The sequence below is a fragment of the Camelus ferus genome, chromosome 2, assembly GCF_009834535.1.
Source record: "Camelus ferus isolate YT-003-E chromosome 2, BCGSAC_Cfer_1.0, whole genome shotgun sequence".
NCBI lineage: Eukaryota > Metazoa > Chordata > Mammalia > Artiodactyla > Camelidae > Camelus > Camelus ferus.
In genome coordinates, this window is record NC_045697.1 from 38,058,612 (window position 1) to 38,070,584 (window position 11,973).

The following is an 11,973-nucleotide window of genomic DNA, read 5'->3' on the forward strand; positions in this document are numbered from 1 at the left end:
TTCATAATAAAAGAAAAAAGTAAAAGGCAATCACCATCAAAAGAACAGTCACAGAAACCTGAGAAAACGTTAACTTTCAAAAACAGACAAGAGAAGGCACATTAAAACTATTGCATACAACTTTAAGATCGTATCTATTTCTCCTGAAAATAGTTTAACATAATAGTTTCTCTCCCCTATTTACATTGGAGGATTAAAGATATCTAGGAGTAGAATAAAATGTCACCGAAGCCCTATAAAAAAGTAATGTCAATTTTTTTGGGTGAAAGGATTCTTTCTTGGTATTTAGATTTTCCTTTTAAGGAAGTTTTTGAAGCAATCAAACAAACTCTCTGTTCCACTGTAAAAAGAAAAAAAAACAAAAACAACAAAAAAACACTATAGCTCAATTTTTAACTGAGTGTGTGCAGACTGCTTCATAGATACCCACACTACCTAGAAGGCTTGTTCAAGAGCATTGCTATTCAAATAATTTATGCTCTTGAAATGTAAAGTTACTTTAATACAATTCAAAGTTAAACCTATCTTAGAAAGAAAATATATCAGTATAAAACTCTTGGATTCTTCATTACTATGGATCATTACTAGGTAATTTATCACCATATTTTTCAACAAGAAGCACAAAATTTGTTTAATCTGGACATTAATACAAATTCAGTGTGATTCTACTTGAATTCTAATTCTTCTAAAGATTATCCTACTGAAATTTTTTTCAGGTATCAACTCTACCTGATTCCTAATGCTGTCACTTCTAAATGACACCATTATTTATAATTTTAAAAACTGAAAACGTGTGTCCAACAGAAAAAGATCAGTAAGGAAACTGTTACACAAACATAGATGAAAATACTACATAGCTATTAAAAAATGTAGAAAAATACTGACATAAAAATGTTCAAGATTCACTGTTAAGTGAATAGAATAGTTTGCACTACAGAAGATGTATTATGAGCCCATTCTGTAAACATCATATATCTGTAAGTGTACATATACTTACATAATGGCCAAAAAAAAATGCAGGGAGAAGACATTCTAGAAGATTAACAATGGCATCTTGTGGTTGTGGGAATCCCAGTGACAATCTAATGATTTAATTCATGCTCTTTGTGTTTTCCCAAGTTCTCTACATTAGGGATACAATACTTTTATACCTGGGAGGAAAGAAATTAAGAAAGAAACTATATTACAGCCACAAATGATAAATTCTTAGGTAGGTACATATGGTTTAACCCTCTTTGGTGCAACACCCTTTTGTGTTTTATTTTTTAAATACAAAACCTCGAACATGAATCAATCTGTATTTTCACTTTCTACTACTTTTCTGGGTAAAAATTAAAAATTTAAGTATCTGATTAAATGTGAACTATGAAAAAGATAGGAATTTTTGTCTTACTATTGAATCTTATTAATGTAAAAATGAAAACAAAAGATTTCTGAAAAACAAAAAGCAAGTCACATTCTAAACAATACCCTATAAAAGTAAAAAAAAAATTTCATAAAATTTTTTTGTACAAGTGATTCCTTTCTGTAGACTTCTATGACTTAAAACAATAAGCAGAACTACATCTTTGAGAAACACACGCCTAAAACAGTAACTCAGAGTTGATACTATACTCACTAGGATAAGTTCAGGTAATTTAACATTTGCAAAATCAAAAACATGGAGAAAAACAAGAATCTCTTACCCACCTAATTCACAGAAGTTACAGCTAACAGCTATAAAAATGACTAACAAATGGTTGTAAAGCCATTATAATAATTAGTCAATTAGTAAGAATTAAATTGCTCTGACACTTGAAAGTATTCTATAATTCATACAACTCCACCTAGAAGTTTAGGTTCAGAAAAGGAGAAAATGCAATGTCCACTGGTACAATATCTACAAAAAAAACCGCACTTTAAAAATTTTTTTACTTTATGCATCTGCAAAGAAGTTAAAGGAAACATAAACAATAAAGGGTAGTTTTGCTGTAATGTGGAACTTTGATTCTTCACCACAGTTTGCTTTCATAGTTTAAAATATTTACAGCAAATAAATATTTTATTTGACACAGTATCAGAAGTAAAAATGTGGGGGAGAGGGTACATTAAATATGAGCTTTGAGGAAAAAATAATTTACTTTCAATACTACCACTGCCTGACATATTAGATGGTAGACAATAGTTAACTGGCAGAATTAAATTTCCTAATATTTCTAAAATCCTGAAATCTAAGACAGGCTGTATTATAATTATCAAATAAAAGATTATACAGTGTTTTCCAGTGGGATAAAGTAAAAAACAAACAAAAATAAACAACTATCAATTAGTGTCATAAATGCCTGCTATGAGGACACAACTTTTTACTTTCTTACCCTTAAGAGCTAAGAGTTGAGTTTTCTAAGTTTGTTCCATCCTTTCTTAACTATTTAAAGTGCTGAGATATCTACTCTCCCTCCAAACCCCATGCTCCCAAAAACAGAAAGCTGGAAAGTTTCATCCTTACAAATTTTATGTATATTTTCTGGAATCTATCATTTCCTATCTTGTGTTATAATCTTTACTCACATATTCTTTTAACCATCCTAGATTTCAAACCCACTGAGGGCAGGGTCAATTGTACTGAATCTATGTATCTCACATAGCTTAATAAAGAGTCTTGACTAATACTCAACTTTCTGCAGACTCTTATCACCTAAAAAGATTAAGTCTTGGTAATTACTTGCAACTTGGTTAAAAAATAAAAATAAAAACAAACAACAACAACAAAAAACTCTAGAACTCTTAGAAAGGTAGTGTTCTGTCTGCAGGAGGCAATGGGGGTAGATGGGGGTGTGCATACTACTTGTTTTCTGTCAGTAAAGCACAAACCAGATAAAAACACCTCCCATTTCCCCTTCAAAGGCTAGATTCTATCCCAAGTCAATCAATGTCTCTTAAGGACAGAGCCTACCTAAGTTCCCTTCAGAGGACCTGGAGAGGCTGATGCAATCTAAGAGGCTTCCTAGTGGTCTGCAAGCACAGAAGAGTAAAATCAAAGTTTCACCTGTGTGCTACTGAACACGTCAAAACTCAAAGAAAAACCTAGAATGAGGACCTCAAAGAGCCCTATAAAAGCCAGGCTCGAAGTCTTACAGCTGATGTCAATCTACACCAGATACAGTTCATGCCAGTAAGACCTCACTACAAACTGTGTAAATGTACCCCAAACCTAGTGTCCCCTACAAGGGAAAATACGAGAATGTTCTAAGACGTATACCAGATGTAAAACTTTTTGACATACTCCAGGTCATCTGCCTGTCCTGGGGGTAGTATAAGAGCCTACAGCAGAGGCATAATGACAAAGCAGACAATCAATCATGACAATTCAGTTCTCAAAATTGAAAGTCTACGTTTGTAAATAACCAGAAAAAGAACTAGAAGGTTATACAACGTTAACAGTACTTGTCTCTGGGGAGAGATGTGAGATAGAAGTGGAAGCATGCAAAGGGCATTTTCACTTATTCTATATACATTGTATTAATTTTTCATGGACATTGATTCACGTCTATAATTTTAAAAGCAAAACTGTAAGTAAAATTTTGAAATGTGATTTTTTTTTCAAAAAGACTGAACAGACCCACATGGAATTCAAATAAAAAATAAATGCCATCTGCAGAAGTTTGGCTACTAGAGATCTACAGATCAAACAGAAATAACACAAATATTCTATCCTGCAAAATAAAAAGAAATGCTGGTAACACAACAAAAATGGCCACAGCAACTGTCACACACTACTCAACAATGACTACTTTGATTATATAATATTAGCCACCAGAAGGACTCTGAGCACCCTCCCCCTAAAATTATATACTATTTTCAGCAACCTATAAGTCATTAAAAAAACTGTAGCTCTTTGGACCAACAGAACACTGCCTCTCAGTTTTAATTCTTCATAAGCAGTACTCTCTCTATATATATACACACACACACATATAAATTTACATATCGCTGAGGGTCGTGTCTTGAGAAAAGCATATCCCAATATGAAAAGCAAACTACCTGGACAACCAATTCTATTTTCATTTTAATGGAATGTTCATATTCTCCAGCTGCTTGTCATGACAATTTTGGGGTTAAAAAAGGTAAAAGTAAAATTTTCTACAACTATGACTCCTGAAAGAAAAGGAAGCGAGGACAAACTATGCTATGAAAACAGCATAATCCAGCCACAATGCCAAATGTAAATAATATACTGTTTTAGCAAAGCAAAATATGACTAAATGTCCTTAAAAGTTAAATTTGTCTGTGACTTCAGCATCTTAAAAACCGAAGTATAGATAGCCAAACTTAAACTTTCTTTCAATTTTAGTTCATTTTCCTAAAAAATATTTTTAAAAACCATATTGAAAATGGTCAAAATCACCATAAATTAGGAGAGACAAAAGCATCAGACAAAAACTACATAGCAAATTATTTTGGCGAGGAGGATTCTTGCTTAATCTAGTCTATGAATCCATAATATAGTTACAAATATTTTAAAATACAAAGACATACACAGTGTACATGTCATTTCCCACCCTCCCCTCCCCAGGCCACTTACTTCTCCTTCTCCCCTACTCTTACTAGTTTTCCAGTATCCTCCCAGTGTTTCTTTACACTTAGAAAAGCAAACACAGGCTTGTATTCTTACTCCACACCTGCCCCCTTAACACACAAAGGAGCACACCGCCCTACGTCTTGTTTTTTTCACTTTTATAACATATTCCGGAGATCTTCCCATGTCAGTACGCAGAAAGCTTCCTCATTCTTTTTTTTATAGCTGATCACGACTAGTTCTACCACAACTTTCATCTATCTTCTTCAGGCCTACCTTTAATGACAGTCTATTCAGTCAACTACTAACACCTGAGTTAGTTTCTCCCCCACCCCAACAAGGTCTTAAAACAGAGAAAGCAACACACTGTCTTAATTACATCCTTTTTAGAACGTTTGTTTTTCAACCAGGTAGAAGAGGAAAAACGCTGCAAAATTTTCTCCTCTTACCACTTAAAATGAAATAAAAATCACTACAAATTAGGACGCAGTCTTCAAATGAAATTACCTTTTTTTGATTCAGGGGATCAACGTAATAACCAAATCAACACTGACTGTAAAAGTTCTTTACTTCTTGTGCTTTTCTTTCACTGTAAAAAACATTGATTAAAAAAAAAGTTAGAAAGCCTTTAAGTCGTATAGCGGGCATTCTAATAAGAAACCGCCACCTGATTCAATCTTTCACCTGCCAGGTCAGAGGCCAAGGCTTCTTTACCTTTCAGGATTCTGCTATTATCAACAGGACGACTTCTACACCAGCGAAAACACACTCAAGAATGTACGCTCTGCGACGCTACGTGCTGGAAATTACACTCCAGGGGCCAGAGCGCCAGGACCAGATACAGACCCCGGCTTCTTAAACGGAAAGGGATCCATAAGCCAGCCGCGGAGGTGACAGCGAGTGGGCAGGCGCGGGTGGACGAAGGTTAGAAAGACCCGGCGCTGCGCGAGGAGCCCTCGAAACCCCGCAGTTGCCCGAGTCGGAGGCGCCGAGCCGCGCGCTCCCCGGGGACCGAGACCCGGAACCGCGACCACTAACGGGACGAGCCCACCGGCGGCGGCAACCGCCGCACGGACTGCGGACCTCCGCGCGCGGGCCGGGCGTCGGGAGGGCGGGGGTTCCCCGGAGGAGCTGGCCGCCCCGGCGCCCCATTGGGCGCCGCTCCAAACGTGCCCGAGTTGTGACAGGAATAAAGTGGGTCACAAGGCCTAGCGGGTCCCCAGCGAAAGCCCTCTCTGCACCGGGTTTCGGGCTTTCCCCGCCGCTCTGCGGCTCGAATCGGACCCTGCCCCTGGGTGCGCTCCGGCCACCCGGCGCCGCCGGGCACCCCAATCCCGCCCCTGGCCCGCAGGTAACCCCGGCGGTCCAGGAGGGCCCCGCCACCGGGGCGGGCCTCCGCCCCAACTCCCGAGAAAAGACACATTAGGGCGACAGGCAAAACTTGGGCTTCAGCGCCCACCTGCCCCTCCCCTGGCCGCCGCCCCCTGGCCCCACACAGGCCGCCCCCTCCCCACTCCCTCCCCTTCCCCGCGCCCTCACCGTGTGGCTTGCGGCGGCTCCGGCTTCTTCCTTCCCCCACCCCCGTGTCTACCTGAGGTGACTCGGAACTAACAGCCCAGCTGCGTCCGGGAGACGCCGAGGCTCCCAGCACGAGCAGCACCTGGGGCTGAATGAAGCCCCCCACCCACCCCAAAAACATTCACCGCTACTGCCGCCCGCTCCTCCTCCCCCTCCCTTCCCTTCCCCTCCTCCACCGGCACAGGGAGCACGCATGCGCCGCCCAGACGAGCCTACCGGCGGACGCCAGGCCCTGGGCCCACCGGTGGGGCGCCACTCACCGGGAGCGCGCACGCGTCAGCGGCCAGATTTTCTTCGCGCTCTTGCTCTCGGGGGTTTCCTTTTATAAGCCGGTAGCCGCAAGCCGAGTCTGTGATTGCGCTCCCTCCCGACGCATGCGTCGTCAGTGATCCCCGCGGACTCCGACGGCCGGCGCTCTGCGTTCGCCCCTCCCTTCACTCTCCCTTTCCCCGGCGCGTCTCGGTGCGCATGCGGCTTGCCCCGTTAGGTGGCGCGGAGCTGCGGAGGGGATCCCGGGCGCTGAAGACTTCGACTCCCTTGGCCGCGCGTGTGCGAGCTCCGACGCCGCCGCCGGGCGCAGAGGGAAACCGCGAACTCCCTGGCGCCCCCTTCCCCGCACGGGTTACTGGAAAGCCGGGGAGCCGGGGCCTGGTCTGGGAGGGAGCGGCTGGTCCGGGGAGCGTTAGCGTTAGGTAGGGGCGGCTTTGGCTTTCTCACCCTGGATGCAGGGAGCGAGGAGGAGGAAGAAGAGTTCTTACATGAGGGATCCAGAAGCCAAAAAGGGTGCCATCTCTCCCTTGAAAAGCGGATTACTTTGACGACGCCAGGAAAAGAAAATTTTTCTTTCAACGTCACTTGCGTTTCCTCTCCAGGGACTGGAAGAGGGGATTTTCGAAGGTGCCTGGACCGCCTGGGCCTGGGGAGACAGGACGAGCGCCCTTGGCAGGAGTAGGGAGGCAAAAGAAGGTCCGGATGTGCCCATTTGGAGTTTCTCACCTGGCCTTTAAGGAAGTATGAAGAAGGATGGATGAAGCAGTGGGGATACACCAGGACCCTAATTTGCACCGCTTCCCTTGTTAGAAAAACGTGACTACCTCCCACTTGTCTTAGGGAGAACTTACTTTCCTTGATGTGAAGACACCCTTGGTCCACATAGGAAGGCACATTAAGTAGCTGAAAGTGATTGGAAAAAAGGTCTTTACACTCCTAAAATTCCTAGTTTTCATATTTTAATGAATGTCCTTTGGATTTGAAATAGAAGCCATTTTCTTGTTTCAAAAAATAAAACTTTTGGCTATAAAATTCTTCAAGCTAACATTCATCTCAATAAACATTTCAAATTCTAGCTGTGTGCTCTAGAGAAAAAGAACATCAAAATTGAGGAACTTATTCAGATCATTCACCTGCGGATTTTTCTGTCCAGAGTGGGAAAACATGATTTGCTAACTTACTCCATTATATAGCAGACAAGATTTTACTAGACATATTTTCCTGCTTAGCTTTTATTCCCTATTCTGATAATTTCCTTTGAAGAGCTATCCTTTCTTCACTCTCAGTCCCTATGGCTGGGGCAGGACTCCAGGGGAAAACATATTTGAGTTAATCCTCTGCCTTTGGCCATAACTTAACCAAGAAGGGTGCTCACTCTTTTCCAATGAATATAAGTCTGAAAAAATGGAGGCCTAAAGCCATCTTCCTACTCAATAGATTCTGAGAGAGAAGGCTGTGTGAAAAAAAAAAAAAAAAAGGCAGATTCAAAATGGAGATGTGGCCTGGGGCATGTTTGATGCCCTGAATCCAACGAGGACTAGATAATTCCAGAAATGTCAGCTAAATTGGTCAATAAATCCTTTCATGTGTTTATTTTATCGCTAAAACAAATGAGAGGTTTTCTGTCACTTGTGATGGTAACAACATACTGGTAGCAAGAGAGGAGGCAAGATTAATAATACCGATAAAGTAGGTTGCAGCCAGACAAGAGGGTTTAAATGCTTTTCCCAGGTTGTGGCCGTTTGGATTTTATTCTAGAGAAGGTGATCCCTCTTATTCTCCATCATCTAGAACACATATCTTCAAAAATACCTTTGCCCTTTTTAATGATTCCACTGTCCTCTTAGTCACTAGGAACAAATCATGTTCGTGTTTGACTCCCTCCTCTCTCACTTTCTGTATTTAATCATTTACCAAGACCTGTTGATACTCCCGTTTTTCTGCTCAGTCCTCTGCCACTGCTTGAGCATTTCTCATGGCTCAGTTCACAACTTCCCTTTCTCCCCATATCTCTCCAAGAAGAAAACTGTATCAGATATTTTTGATAACTTTTCCAACTACGAGATTGCACTTCTCCCTAAAACAAAAATCCTGCCTCATAGTTTCATAGACCCTAAGTTTGTCCCCTAGCCTAATCATGGTCATAATACCCTGTTTGATCTGGCCCCTGCTACCTCTCTAACCTCATGTCCTACCATTTTCTCTTTTTCATAACACTTCCACCCAGAAACTTCCTTCAGTTCCTTGCTAATCTCTCTGTATTCTCAGGCTTTGGCACATGGTGTGCCCTTGACTGGACCACCCTCCTACCTTTTCTCATGGCTGACTCCTCCTCAATCTTCATGTCTCAAAGTTCTAACTATCCTATTTAGGAGGTCTCCCTTATAACTCTCACATGCCCCCCACCCAGTACCCACAGTTATTCTCTATTAGCGCACTCACTATTTTTTTTTTTTTTGATATTTGTTTTCTTATCTATTAACTATCTTCCCCACCCAACCACCACCACCATCACATGGTAAATTCCAGGAGGCAAGAACCATGTGTTGTGTTCACCCCTGCATATGCAGCATCCATTTCAGTACTTGAGTTAAACTGAATGAATGAATGACATGAGAGATAAAACATGCTAGAAGATTTTTAGGCTCATTCTTATATCCTAAATTAAGATTGTAGGCAGATTACAGTGTTGTCAAGAGGTAAACTTAGCAATGTGTATTAAAGTGCAAAGGAGAGAGAAACTGAAAACAGTGAAACACTAAGTACTGTGTTAGTAACTATTTGAGTACCCACAAGAATATGTAATATTGTAACGGACACAGCTAACACCTAAATAAGAGGCTGCTGAGTGAAGTTCAAAATGGGAACAAAGAACATGAAGTACTCATCCTCTAAATAGCTGCCAACATTTGGGGCCAGATAACTTATTCCTTTAGCCAGGACTAAAAGCTGGCAAAACGACCCAACATGGTCAAAACCTCCAACCCCTACTTTCAGGCAATATAAGCAGAGAATATGGGAAAAGGAGGATGAGAGAATCATTGGAGCCATGTCTTAACTAAATTCCTGGAGAGTACTATGGCTTTTCCTTTCCTATTTTTCACTTACCTATTCTGAGTTAAGTAAACAAGGCTCCAACAGAATCAGCTAGAGAAGAGACTGGCATCTCATGCCTTATGGATTTGTTGATATGCCCTACATCTACATAAACAAGAAGACAGAAACTTGGAGAGAAACAAATGGCCAGGAAGAGGGTTAAAGGAAAGCAACGTGCACTCCTACAACTTGGCATGGCAAGGATGTATAAGTTTCTCCTGGGTCCATCAATGATGTGTAGAAAGTACCAACCAGATTTGAAACATCTTGACACATAAGGGGAAAAGAAATTCTAGCAGCTAGCAGCTGGGTGTACTTCTAGGAGTGGGAACGGAGAGAGATCAAAACAGAGGGCACTCTGCAAACTGATCTCTCATGTCAAGGAGCTTTACCATGGAGAGGCTGCCTCAGAGTTTCTAGGAGAACTCAGTGTGCTCGTTAGAGTGAGCATTTAGATGCAATATGGATTGTACTTACCCAGTTAAGAAAAACTTATCCCTTTCTTCCCTAATCTCCCTCCCAGTTTCCAATACCAGAGAGAATGGACCGTGAAAAGAGAGGGAAATAATTGGCCAAAAACAAACTCTACTTTCCATCTTCAGAGTTCCTGAGTCGCAAGTTCAGCCAGAGAACACTTGCCTCGGAACTGAGATTGGACTTTAAACCAGACAGACTTTTAATAACGAAATTTTGAAAGAAGAGTTAAAGAATCTGCTCAAGATGTCTTTAAGGGGTCTGCTACCCAGTACTGCTTAATCACCTAAAGATCTCATTAAAACAAAAATTCCAATTCAGTTAGTCTGGGATGGGACCAGAAATTCTACATTTCTAACAGGCTCCCTGGGGATGCTGCTGATTTGAGGACCACACTTTGACAAACAAGGCTCTATAAAGTAGGTAAGGGAGTTCTAACAGAGCATGGTTGGCAGCAAGAAATAAAGTATTAGGTTGGAATATATGAAATATTCACTTTTGTAGGTCAAAAACAGTTTAATATTGGCAAATTCTAAAAACATTTCACATTTGTATCCCATGGAATAAAAATTCATTCAATAAAATGGGATACACAATATTAAATATTACATAATTTCCCCACATTCTAACAAATATTTATACCCTATTTAAATGAGAATGTAAAAAATGAAGTAGGGTATGAAGTAGTACTGACCTGTGTTGGCAAGCATGAGTACTTGCTAGAAGAATGTGTCTGTGTTTGTGCATCATTTGAAAAAGGCTGAGGCTGGAATCAAGACCAGCCACCTCCAACATGCTGTAATTCTATGATTTTTACAAATGTTAAAGTTTTCATGAAACTTGTGGATAAAAACTACTGCCACCTGGTGGATTTGAATTAAGAGTTAAGAAATCTGTGTCTTTTTATTCAGCTACCTTAAATACTATTAATACTACCTTGTTAATTTTAACATAAAAAAAGAGAAAATAGGAAAATGTATATTTACTTAAACAAAAGATTACATTTAGGGGAACCTTTATTTATATGCAGTAGATGGCATTAAAGTTACATTTTAACTTTATGATAATATGGCTTTTCCTTTCATTTCCATAACTGTTTTATCCTGAATAGGAGTTTATTCATCCATTTGTTAGAGAATTTCAGGAGTTGGACCCTATACATAATTCTCTTATATGTGTGCATAAAGCTATAATACAGACCATTGTGAGCAACTCCCAACTTTCCTTCCCTTCATTCCAATTAGTATATTTTTAAAACCTTTTCTTTGCTTTCTTGGAAGAAAGAGCTCTTTCTAATTCTTTCCAAAGTTAGATCATTTGATGTTACCTTATTGGTGAAATAAATTACTATTACCTTCCTCACGTCCGTACTTAACTTGCCTTCACTTCGCCATTCTCTGCAGCCTCTATGATCCCTACCCACCCCCAGGAACAGCACAGCCTCTTCTGACTCCATGTTCAACTGTCTCAATTCTCGCCAATTTATTTTTGTAATCTAATCATTTAAACTTAGTCTAGATTTCTTCACCAACATTAGTGAATATCTATAATCAGAATGATGAGTCATCAATGCAAACAAAGTAGAAGAGTAAAATCTGTTATTGAACTACTACATGCTAGATTTACCACCATTTTCTCTAAATGTGATGTTCCTTATTAAGCCAAGATAAAAAAAAATCCTGCAGGTCTTCTGCAGCATCCTAATATTGTATGTTTTCTCACGATGAATTCTTCTGTGATTACTGTGAAGACATAGGTGAGCCTCACAATATATTTTTCTCACTTCTCATGATTTAGAAACTTACATGTCATACAGTTCTAGATTCTACAGTCTGTTAGTGGGACTACTTAGTAAGTTGGTATTTTCTAATGATAATAGAACAACTATTAAAAACGATATTAATGAGTGGAGATATTTCTTATGTACTTTTTTTAAATTGCATTTTTCTATTGAGTGGTTAAATTTTTTTTAATAGATATAAGATTTTAAAGAAAAAGCG

General features: G+C 40.2%; 1 protein-coding gene across 17 annotated transcripts in view; it reads right to left on the minus strand.

The window, feature by feature from the left end:
* CLOCK (clock circadian regulator) overlaps positions 1 to 6,973 on the minus strand; it is a 112,773-nt gene extending 105,800 nt beyond the window's left edge. For 7 of the 17 annotated variants that reach the window (XM_032497773.1, XM_032497767.1, XM_032497737.1 and 4 more), the window contains exons 1-3: positions 6,095 to 6,289; positions 5,063 to 5,144; positions 998 to 1,151 (exon numbers count right to left, since the gene is read on the minus strand). The gene's annotated coding sequence lies outside the window, so the exon portion shown is untranslated. Of the gene's footprint in view, positions 1 to 997; positions 1,152 to 5,062; positions 5,145 to 5,269; positions 6,018 to 6,094; positions 6,291 to 6,393 lie in introns of those variants that run through there. The other 10 variants (XM_032497831.1, XM_032497809.1, XM_032497819.1 and 7 more) reach the window with 6 other exon arrangements.
* Positions 6,974 to 11,973: the final 5,000 nt, after the last annotated feature.